General features: G+C 39.8%; 1 long non-coding RNA gene across 1 annotated transcript; it reads left to right on the top strand.

Moving 5' to 3' along the window:
- The first annotated feature begins 5,213 nt into the window (after positions 1-5,213).
- LOC125965675 (uncharacterized) lies at positions 5,214-9,045 on the top strand. The gene is made up of 2 exons (XR_007479885.1): positions 5,214-7,470; positions 7,696-9,045. It is a non-coding gene; the product is annotated as an uncharacterized LOC125965675 (long non-coding RNA).
- Positions 9,046-10,550: the final 1,505 nt, after the last annotated feature.

Genomic DNA, 10,550 nt, shown 5'->3' with positions numbered 1-10,550 from the left:
GATGTAGATCTGGGTTCAGTCCTGAGTTTTTGCCACTTAACCACCAGAGTGGATTTTCTAAACAGTGGTTTAAGCCTTTATTTATTTTTTTATAGATGTACCTATTATGCTATTAAAATGTTCCTGCTCTCTGGTATTGTATATTATTGGGGATTGTGGGAGGCACTGTTAAAAACAAGACAAAAAGACTCCCAAAACGGAGTCACTTATGCTAAGCCCCACATCACCAAACCGAGACTTAATTACATTTTCAGCTCTCCCAGAAATGGAATCTTAAACCAGTCATTCAGGAATCACCTTATCGGCACTAGTTAGGTCATCTACCTGATTGACCCCTGTGTCATCCCATAAAGGAAAGTAACCTTGCCATAACAATCCACTTTTTTTGCCCAGTACAACTTCTTCTTCCTGCTTCCTGGTAAAAGTGTTCCATTTTTTACAGCTCCTTGGAGCTCCTTTCTATAGACACCATGCCCCATAGAGTTAACAGAAGCCAATAACTAATAGAGATTCTTGAACAACAGGTAAGGGAACAGGTTGTTAAAAAAACTACTTGGCTTGTAAATGAGCTTCCCAGCTTCACGCAGCCCAGTTGTTTTACAGGAACTTGGGTGTCAGCTCCTGGCCTGTGCGAACCGGCTGGGGCTGGTTGGGACCACTGACCGTAAAACTGGGCCTGTGTAGACATCTGAGGAATAGCTTTTTATATTAGAGCCCTGGAAAACACCACCCTCAGATCATGCTGACCCCTCTGTCTTGAATATGCAGAAGCAAGTAATGCAGATGCACCTGCTCAGAACACCAGTTACCCCACATTTTTGCTGCCTCCAATCACTTCTCCCCATGCCTAAGACCACCCTGCTTATCCCATAAATGTCCCAACCCCCTCGCCTTCTGGGAGGCAGATCTCCTCCTGTATCCTCCCTTGGCTGCTTTGTGAATAAACTCTTTCTTGGCTGTAAACCTCTGCGTCTCAGCATTTGCCTTGCTATGCGTTGGGCAAATGGACTGGTTTGTAACACTGTCTGCTAGATTGGATGCTGCTCAATTTGCGAGTCATTGAATAAAGCCAATAAGACCTTTAAACTTTACTCTGTTGATTTTTTTTTTTTTTTTTTTACAACACGGAGAAGCACTGCTCAGATCCCTCTTGAGGAAAGGACTCCCTGTCCACCTACCAGGAACATAGCTATCTGAGAGCCTCCAGCCGTTCACAGTTTTAGGGTCTGCTTCAGCTTTTGGACTGTGGTCACACTTTATTTTTTGGGGGAGGGGGCAGCTCCTGGCTAATGATGAGCAAGGAGGTGGTAACAGAGCTTCATCATTTCTCCCATGAAAAACTTCTCTAACAAGCAGTCTTTGCTCCAGAGCTTTGGGGGGGCTGGGGGCACTGTCTGGTGTGCATTGCAGTCTGATGGCTTCTCCTGCCAGGAAATTCCTTCCTTCCCTTCTGCCCCTGAGTAACTCCTACTCCCTTGAGCTCTTAGATCAAGCATCACTCCCTCAGGAATACCCTCCTACCTAGGACAAAGTAGGAAGCACTTTCTCTTGGTTAAATTTTATTTTTGCAATTATTTGATTAATGTATCTTTCTTACATTAGCCTGCAAGTCTGTTGTGTCTGTTTTTGCTCACTACTGCATTGCCTTGGCCTTGGCCAGCACCATGAGCGATAGTTATTAAAATAATCAGTAAACATTTGCTGGTTGAGGTTGTAGAGTGAAAATACTGTAAAGGATTTTGACCTGTAACTTCATACACCAACTGGTCATGAAAGGTTTGATGTTTAGAATGAACTATTTCAAGACTTTTTGGACTAGAGCTTAGTTGATAATGCAAAAGATTATGTAGAAGAATGAGATGATGAAGATAAAGAATTTAGGTAGGATATTAATAGGAGTGCAGAAAAGGCAATGAAGACAGGAAAAATTGGAGAGGAAGTGCATCAGAGCTTAGTGAGTACTGAATGTGAGAGGCAAACAAAATGTTTTGTTACTTAAAAAAAAAAAAAAAAAGACAGAGACTAAAGTTAGTGAGAATGGAGGTTTCTCCTTGATGAGGTTTAACCACCTACTGGTTTTTCATTTACCCTGTCATCCTCTGTGGTGCTGAAAATAGCCAGAGAGCCAGGGCAGTTTAACACTTGTCCTTTTGCTCAAGGCTACATCTAGCAACTTAATTATTATCTTCAGTGCCGGGTAGAGATAGTTCAGTTTCCTTGCTTAGTGATTTGAATGAAAACAAGTCATCCTCAAGAGCTCTGTGATACTATTCTAAAATTTAAGAACAGGGCAGGAAGTAAGTTATCTGTCATAACCCACGCTGACTTACTTAACCAAGCACAGAATGCATTATATTTTCAACATGGAACTTACTTCTCTGAGGCAGTACACAATGTTGAACATCCTGAAAAAGAATGATTAATCTTACGGGGCAAGCCAGGGCTCACTGCTGTTTGCACCAAAAAGTCAGCCCACACCTTGCTGCCCATGGGCTTGTTTCTTCCCACTCTAATCTTTTAAAAGTGTTCCCTCACATAAGGGCACAGAGAAATGAAGGTGTACTGTGACCCCCTTTGTGTACCTGAACAGTATTAAGTGTTCAGGGAAGGAAGGCAGAAAGGAAGGAAATTAGATCCACTATAGGAAAAGATATAAGGAAATGTGAAGACATCATCCGTAGGAAAGAAGACAGAAATGAACTGGAGATGGAATGCTGTGGAAGAAGAGATAATGTTTTTATTTTTCTCTTTTTGGTTTGAAAAGTGAACTTGTTTGGGAGAAAAAAAGCATAATGGGATGGCAGAAGGAAAGGAAGAAAGAGGAGTAGAGAGAGATGATTGAGGAAAAGAGCAGAAGGCCAGGTCTTGTTTATGTATCTGGTTTGGGTGAACCTGACACTCAAATCTGTTTGGCTTGTATATGACCAATAGTCATCTCTAGAGGAACTAAGTTCAATTAACAGCTCATATGGGAATTGACATCTACTTATGCTATATTAAAAATAAATAGAATCTAAGTATTGGTAAGCTATGGCTATTGCACTAGTCCATTTTCAGGGTACTCCTTGATTAGAAAAAGAATAGGGGATTTCACAAGAGACGTAGAATGACGCATTTCAGAGCAGAGACTGGAGATAGTGAATCTGCTGCCATCTAAGGTGCCTGAACCCATTTCTTCTTTCCTGGATGAAGCACGGAGCTTAAAGACCTTCTCATTGTGGTCTCCAAGACAGTAGGAAATAGTCTCAGAGCACTTGAACAAATGAGCTTGGGCAACCCTGCCTGAGAGGTAGTTAGAATGCTGAGGGTCCGTTTGACATTATTTTATACAGAATCCAATGTTTGAATCTTCTCTATAACATTAATAAGTAGCAGTACAACCTTTGCTTGAATACCTTAGCATTAGGAAGTTTATGAAAATTTATCAACATCTGAGGTGGCCACTTCCATCTTTGGAAAGTTCTGTTAAAATTTTCCTCTTATATTGAACTGTCATCTGCTTCCCTATACCTTCACCCTCATTTCTTTTCATCTACCATTTGTGCCCACACAGAACACATTTGTCTTTTTGCCATGTCTATTCTTCCTGTGTCTTTTCTTCTCTCAACTTTTGCCAAATGCTTTTCATACAGTATGTTCCCCACAATATTCTGGTCACTTTTTGTAAACCCTGTAATATCTTATTTAGCACCTTATGCTATAGTTTCAAATTCATGTTTTGTTATGCATATATCAGTACAGGGGACTTAAATCCTCAATCTCTGTACTTGAAACCCTATTGTGAGATATTTCCTCCAAAACAAATTGTTATGTGGTCGTTTTCTACTATATTTGCAAACAAAATAACAAATACAGCTTTCCTTTGCTCTTTTTTTTTTGTGTGGTACGCGGGCCTCTCACTGTTGTGGCCTCTCCCGTTGCAGAGCACAGGCTCCGGATGCACAGGCTCAGTGGCCATGGCTCACTGGCCCTGCTCTTTTTAAACATACGAATATTTTTAATGATGCAATTTAATTCAATCTACAAATAGTTAAAATTTTTGTATTTTAGTTTTTTGAAACTACAGAGGATGCTTTCTCTAGAATAATCAAAAACATACAACAGTAGTCTGTGAAATTAAAAATTGAATAGATCATGCTTTTAACTACTTATATAATCAAAATGAAAGGTCATAACTAAGAAAATTTTAGGTACGATTCATCTAGACATATGCCACATAAGTTAGCAAAATGCATAAATCTCACTAAGGCTCTTAAACAGGGAGTTCTTTCATAACATACTTCCCTCAATTACAAATGAAAGGTTACAAGAAAGAAAATGAAAAATAATGACAGACAAAGTTGTTTGCTAAAGCCGGGACATAGGAAGAACAACCCTGAAAAATGGGAATAATATCTGTTAATTTTGAAAGAAAGGTGCTTTGGGCACTGGTAAGCACCTTTTTTATCCCTGCTTTTTCAGATATTTGTGTTATTTACCAAATATGAAATCAGAAGATACTGAAAAATTGATGCAGACTTACCATGGTTCTTCTAGAGAAGCTGCTGAATATTAGAAGTAACATAATCTTATCATTATGGTTCCTTATCATAGAGAACCAAATGAGAACTGCATATTTTCAAATTAATTAAATAGTATCTTCTCTGATGGCTATTTATTTTATATTTCACAGACAGAATTGCAATAGATTAAAAAATTGGAAATTAGTTCCTATAAATTAGCTGTTTATTACTTGCTAAAGTATTTTTGGAGAGACATGACAACTGGTTTTATTCTGATTGCTTCAATAAAATATTGATACCTGAGGAAAGAGAAGCCAAAGAAACACAACAAAGGCTAAAACTTCTTGTTCTGTTGTTTTGTTCATAGCTTTTTGTTAGTTTAAAAAATCTATTTTCTACTTCATTAAAATTTTTATACTTTAGTAAAAAAAGTACCATTTACATACAATAAAATTCACCTATTTTAATTGTATAGTTCAGTGAGTTTGAGGAACGTAAACATCCATGTAACAATGTCATCAAGAAACCCAATAATTCCGTCAACCTAAAAATTTTCATGCAAGGGCCGCACATTTTGAGAGAGAATGGTGATTTCATATTTTTGCTAAGTAAGCAATTATTTGAAAAGTGAGGTTGAAAGAATGTGCTTGCCAGTGCCCAAAGTTTCTTTTATACAAAATCCCTAAATAGTTTAACAAAACCAAGTGCATCGTGACTCTGAGTCTGCTAGTGTCAGCAGTACCCTGGAGACAAACAGAGGTTAAATGCATGTGGCCAGCATCACCATTCCACGGCTGTAAAATAAGATCCAGTCCCTATCAAAGCAAGTAGTAAACATTACTAGTGAATTGCACACACTGCTAGATAGTATCATCCTAACATTAGAAAGGACCAATCTGGTCAAAGCAAAATTACACTGGACAAAGTTCAACAGGTAAGGAAGGCTTTATCAAAGTAATTGCTGTAGGGGAGAGAGATCAGAACTCAATCTGAGCTCAACTCCACAGAAACAAAGGGCAGAGCAGGAAAGGTTTTTAGAGCTGGGGTTGGAGGGAGAGGCCATCCTAGGCCATCCGTGTTCCCTAAGTGGCCTTATTCAAAGGAAAAGTAAACTTTCCCCTATCTTATTGACAGAAGGAAGGTTTAAAACTTGGAGGAAGACTCCTGTGGAAGTTGGGCTCTTATTCTCCCACAAACTGGAAGAAAGAGGCCACATTTTCCTTGATGGTTACCTTTCAAATGGATGGCTCCCAGGTCCTTGAGAAAGACAGTCCTGGGATGCAAAACAAGTAGGAGGCTTTTAAAATATTTACACTTCAAAGAGGCAGAGAAAGAATACACAATTATACATTTTCTAAAGTAAATGCTCTAAAATAGGGAGAGGAAGGACCTAGAATCTGGGAGAAGCCTGTCTAAAGTTTATTCAAGCTGAGAGGAACGCTGACCATGGAGTCCTTTGAGAATTCACCTCTTTTACTGTTCTTGATTTACTTTCAGCTGAAGGTCAACACCCCACAATCAAGAATGCTTCTAACATCTCTGTACCTAAGAGTACAGGCTGAACTGTTCCCAACCAGCAACAGAAAAAGGAAATTATTCTCTTCCTTAGTCCAGTGTTCACTTTATTTTCTGTCTCATAATTAAACTTTTCTGAGTGTGATTGACAACTAAAATATCTAACCTTTCTTAGAGAAACCCAAACCCCATCCATTCCTGTGAGTTCCCAATGACCCAGACAGAATAATCACTGTGGTACATTTTACAAATCTAGGTTATTCAGCCTTCAATGACAGCATTGCGATTAGAGTCTTCAGGGTCAAGCCAAGTAAATTCCTTTTTACATTCGTCCTTCAATATCTGTATTCCTGATCTCTAGAGAATAATTATCTTGAATAGGAATCACAGAATTTACTGAGAACAAGAAAAAATTTTAAGGCAATTAGAAGCTATAATTCAGATTTGGAAAAGCAAATCTGTAACTCTCATGCATTATAGTTCTGTCAAAGCTCTTCAGTTCATTTTATTAAGCTCATTCTGAAGCATCTATAATATATTTGGGTTTTTCACCTGTATATGAAGCTCCCCCCCCAATAATAAGTAGGTACTTACTTGCATTACCAAAAGTGCTCTCTCAGAAGAGTCTTCCCCAAATGCAAATTTTAGTTTCCTCCCTAGTAAGCAGAAACTGCTTGAGATCCCACAAATGATAGTTCTTTTCCAGCCTAATACAAGTTTTACTATCCTATCTAAACCAGGCGCCCTGCTGCAATTAGGTTATGGTAATTGACCAGCATCTGCCATCTTCCCAGATCCCTCCAGGTAATTCAGTTTGATGATTGCCTACAGCTGCTAAGACTAAATTTGGAATCTATTCTGTATCCAGGAGCATTCTAGTAATTCCCATTAGCATTTAAAATGAATGTTTTCAGGCTGCTAAGAAAATAGAGACAACTTTAAATAATGAAGGACTTGTATTTCCCCTGATAGATAGAAAGAGTTATATTCTCTGGTTGTGGCTACATATCTCCTGTCCAGGTTCATTATTGTTTGTGTGAACTCACCAAGAGAAAAAATATATCAGGTAGCTGCATTTTGCTTTTTCTGGTTCCAGAATCCAGCTTTAGAAAAGAGAGAGAGGAAAAGAAGCTACAGGATTCAAAACCAAGTAGTGTCCTAACTGGATACATACCTCAATTTTCCACAGAATTCTAAGGAGAAAAGTCTTAAAATGCTTATTTCGATTGCAGGACACTAATATCAGATGTAGTCTATGACTGGACATTGATCTGCATCTTGGTAATGCAGAACAAATGAAAGAGATGATTTTAATTTTAAACAAAAGCTTATTGAAAATCGGGAGTTGATGACAGTAATCTCCAGAGTCAAGTAACCATGAAATAGGCTATTTCATATAGGATATAACTGGACAAACCAGAGGACTGGGTCTCATCTGCAGGAGCATAGTATGGTTTCAGTGGTGCTATTTTTTTTTTTTTTTTTTTTTGCGGTACGCGGGCCTCTTACTGTTGTGGCCTCTCCCGTTGCAGAGCACAGGCTCCGGACGCGCAGGCTCAGCGGCCATGGCTCACGGGCCCAGTCGCTCCGCGGCATGTGGGATCTTCCCTAACCGGAGCACGAACCCGTGTCCCCTGCATCGGCAGGCGGACTCTCAACCACTGCGCCACCAGGGAAGCCCTCAATGGTGCTATTTTATAAGTGTAATGAGTAGGGAAATTTCTTCCATCTGAAGACTACTGTCATATCTCAGCATTGAACTGGGTAGCAGAATCAGCTAATAAGGTAGCAGTGGGAAGAGGAAAAGTATTCACGCAGAGGGAACAACAGTGCAAAGACCATGGGGGAAACAAAGAACTAGATTATTTGGCCATCAAATTGGAAAGTGAATGAGGTCCAGTGCCATGAGCAAAGAAATAGAGAGCCTTGGGAAATAACATCAAAGAGGTTGGCAGAGGCTAGAGCTTGGGAAACCCAGGTGACTATACAGGCATGGTCCTGATTAGGTGTCAGTGATGGGGTTTCACCAGGTGAGAAGCAGAACGTGGAAACAGCTCAGGCTGGTCATGCTCTAGAGTCAGCTAACAAAAGTAGTTTGATACAGTTGTGTTACACCTGCCATTTTTGTGAGGAAGAAGTGAACATTGAAAACTTCGGAAAGGGACTTCCCTGGCGGTCCAGTGGTTAGGACTCCACACATTTACTGCCCCGGGCGAGGGTTCAATCCCTGGTCGGGGAACTAAGATCCTGCAAGCCGCAAGGCCAAAAAATGTTAAAAAATAAATAAATAAGTAAACTTTAGAAAAAGGGCAGAAAAAAAGTCCTATTGTGTATTCTTGGTAAGTTAGGGGTAAACTCTAGGAGAAAATCAAAATCATATGTAACTTGAGGCTGGTAGAAGATTTCAATCTAAGAAATGGAAGTTAGGAAAGAGGATGAAGATGAGGAGCGGCAGAAAGAAGACCTAAATTATAGTAAAAACAGTAAATTTTATGGCAGATATAAGTCTTTATATATGTGATGTTAGTGAAAATGGAAGAGTATGGACATCTAAAAATTCCCTCCTCCATAAAAGCAACAAAATAAATCTTGCAAAAGAATGATCAGAGTTGAAATTATTAGAACTTCAGAAGTTCACTCAAGGCTTGCAGCAATCTAGAGAGCATTTAATCAAGCAAAATGATTGAAGCCAGATAAAACCAGTGAGCAGTGTGGTGTTTTCAGCAGCGCTAGTTCCATCTCTTGCTTTCAGTTTTATCAGGAGGCTCAAAAACTAAGAGCCAACAAACAACTGTGGTGAAAACTGGAAGCCTAGAAGCGCTGGATGGGGGCAGAAGTCAACTTCAGCTTGTTCAAAGCCTTTTTCCCAGAGAATTATTATTTGACCTCTCTCGTGCTTCCTTGGAAGACCATTTGCAAGGCTGCTGTGTTTGACCAACTCAGAACTTATGCATGTGAAATACCTTTCCCTGGGGGGAAGGAGGGTGGTGATGGGGGTAAGCATTTGTCCAAAAAAAAAAGAGAAAAGCAACATGGTTTCACCTCATCCTCGTGCGACCATAGTGCCTCTCATCAGAGAAGACAGTTTCCCTCTTTCAGTGTTTTAGGTTCCTATGAGTTATTGCTGCTGCTGCTGTCACTCCTGCTGCTACCAAAAGATAGCTTGGGGGCTGGGGCACTAGAGAATGGAGAAAAGAGAAACACAGGAGAGATCTCCCCACTCTCTCTGAGTGTTAAAGGACCCCTTTCTACTCCTTAAGTCAGAACTAAAGTGCTGCTCTTTGAGGTCTCTGTGGACACTGATGCCCACTTTTAGGTTTTAGCATGTGTTGAGTGGAAGCCTTAGGAAACTGGGGGAAGAAAACAAATACAAAAATGGTAACACACCACTGGTCCAGTGCTACTTGGGATTCTGCTCTCCTTCCCCAAGCCACCTGCCATATTTACTTTTCAGAGCCCTCACGTTGCTGCTCCAGACAGCCTCTCCAGGTCTTATAGTTGCATTCAGTGGGACAGACAGGACATGTGTGTTTACTCCTTCTTACCCAGAACCAGATCCCAATCTATTTTTCCTTCTTTCTCTTTCTGGGCAATTTCAGTTACGCAATCTGGTCATCTTGTGCATATTTTCTTTTTCTGTGTCCGTTCTGGAACAAACAGAAAAAATGGAAAAGAAGAAAGGAAAGAAGGTATGGAGGGAGGGTAAAAGGTAAGAACCAGGAAAATTAAAAAGGAGGAAGGGGGAATTCCCTGGTGGTCCAGGAGTTAGGACTCCACATTTTCACTGCCGAGGGCATGGGTTCAGTGCCAGGTGGGGCGACTAAGATCCCACAAGCTGCACAGCGCGGCCAAAAAAAGAAAAAAAAAAAAAACAAAACAGAAGGAAGGAGAGGAAGATCTTCTATACTGTAAATTGTCTGAAAACATTTAAACATTTTGCTTTCTAGAAACTTTATTCCATCTATATAGCAGACGAAGCCAATTTTTTATACAATAATGGACATTTAAATGCAGAGGGGCATTCCACCATAAGCTTAAAACTGTGCTATGTCTTCCCTTCTTGTCAAACTGTATTTACAGGACTTTGTGATTTGTTTTTATTTAGGGATGTCCAGTAATAGATCTCACATGTCAAGTGTCAGTTTGCTACAGAAATAAAACAATTACAGGTTGCTGTCACACATTGTGGAATATCAGTTTTTTCAGATGCTTAAGTTGTCTGGCAGTCAAGGATGTTTCCTGGCCCTTCCAGAACAATATCTGTCCTGTGCTTCAATCTCACTCCGTTTTATACAGGCCTGGGACTATTTGGTAAATTGATGGATCAGTTTTCCAGAGGTTTGCAAGCATCCAAATTCTATTCACATTGATTTTTGTCAGAAATGAAGAGAGAGTTTCTTAGAAACCATATTTTTCTTTGTATTATGTTTTACAGTTCTTTCCGGTTTTCATGTGTGGATGATTCGTATTAGGCATGGGACCAGAACTCCATTTTTCCTCTAAGTTCAGCCGGTTGATGTAGCTAGGATTGTG

This window comes from Orcinus orca, chromosome 10 (assembly GCF_937001465.1).
Source record: "Orcinus orca chromosome 10, mOrcOrc1.1, whole genome shotgun sequence".
NCBI lineage: Eukaryota > Metazoa > Chordata > Mammalia > Artiodactyla > Delphinidae > Orcinus > Orcinus orca.
Note: the sequence above shows the minus strand (reverse complement) of the source record. Positions and strands in the feature narration are given on the sequence as shown.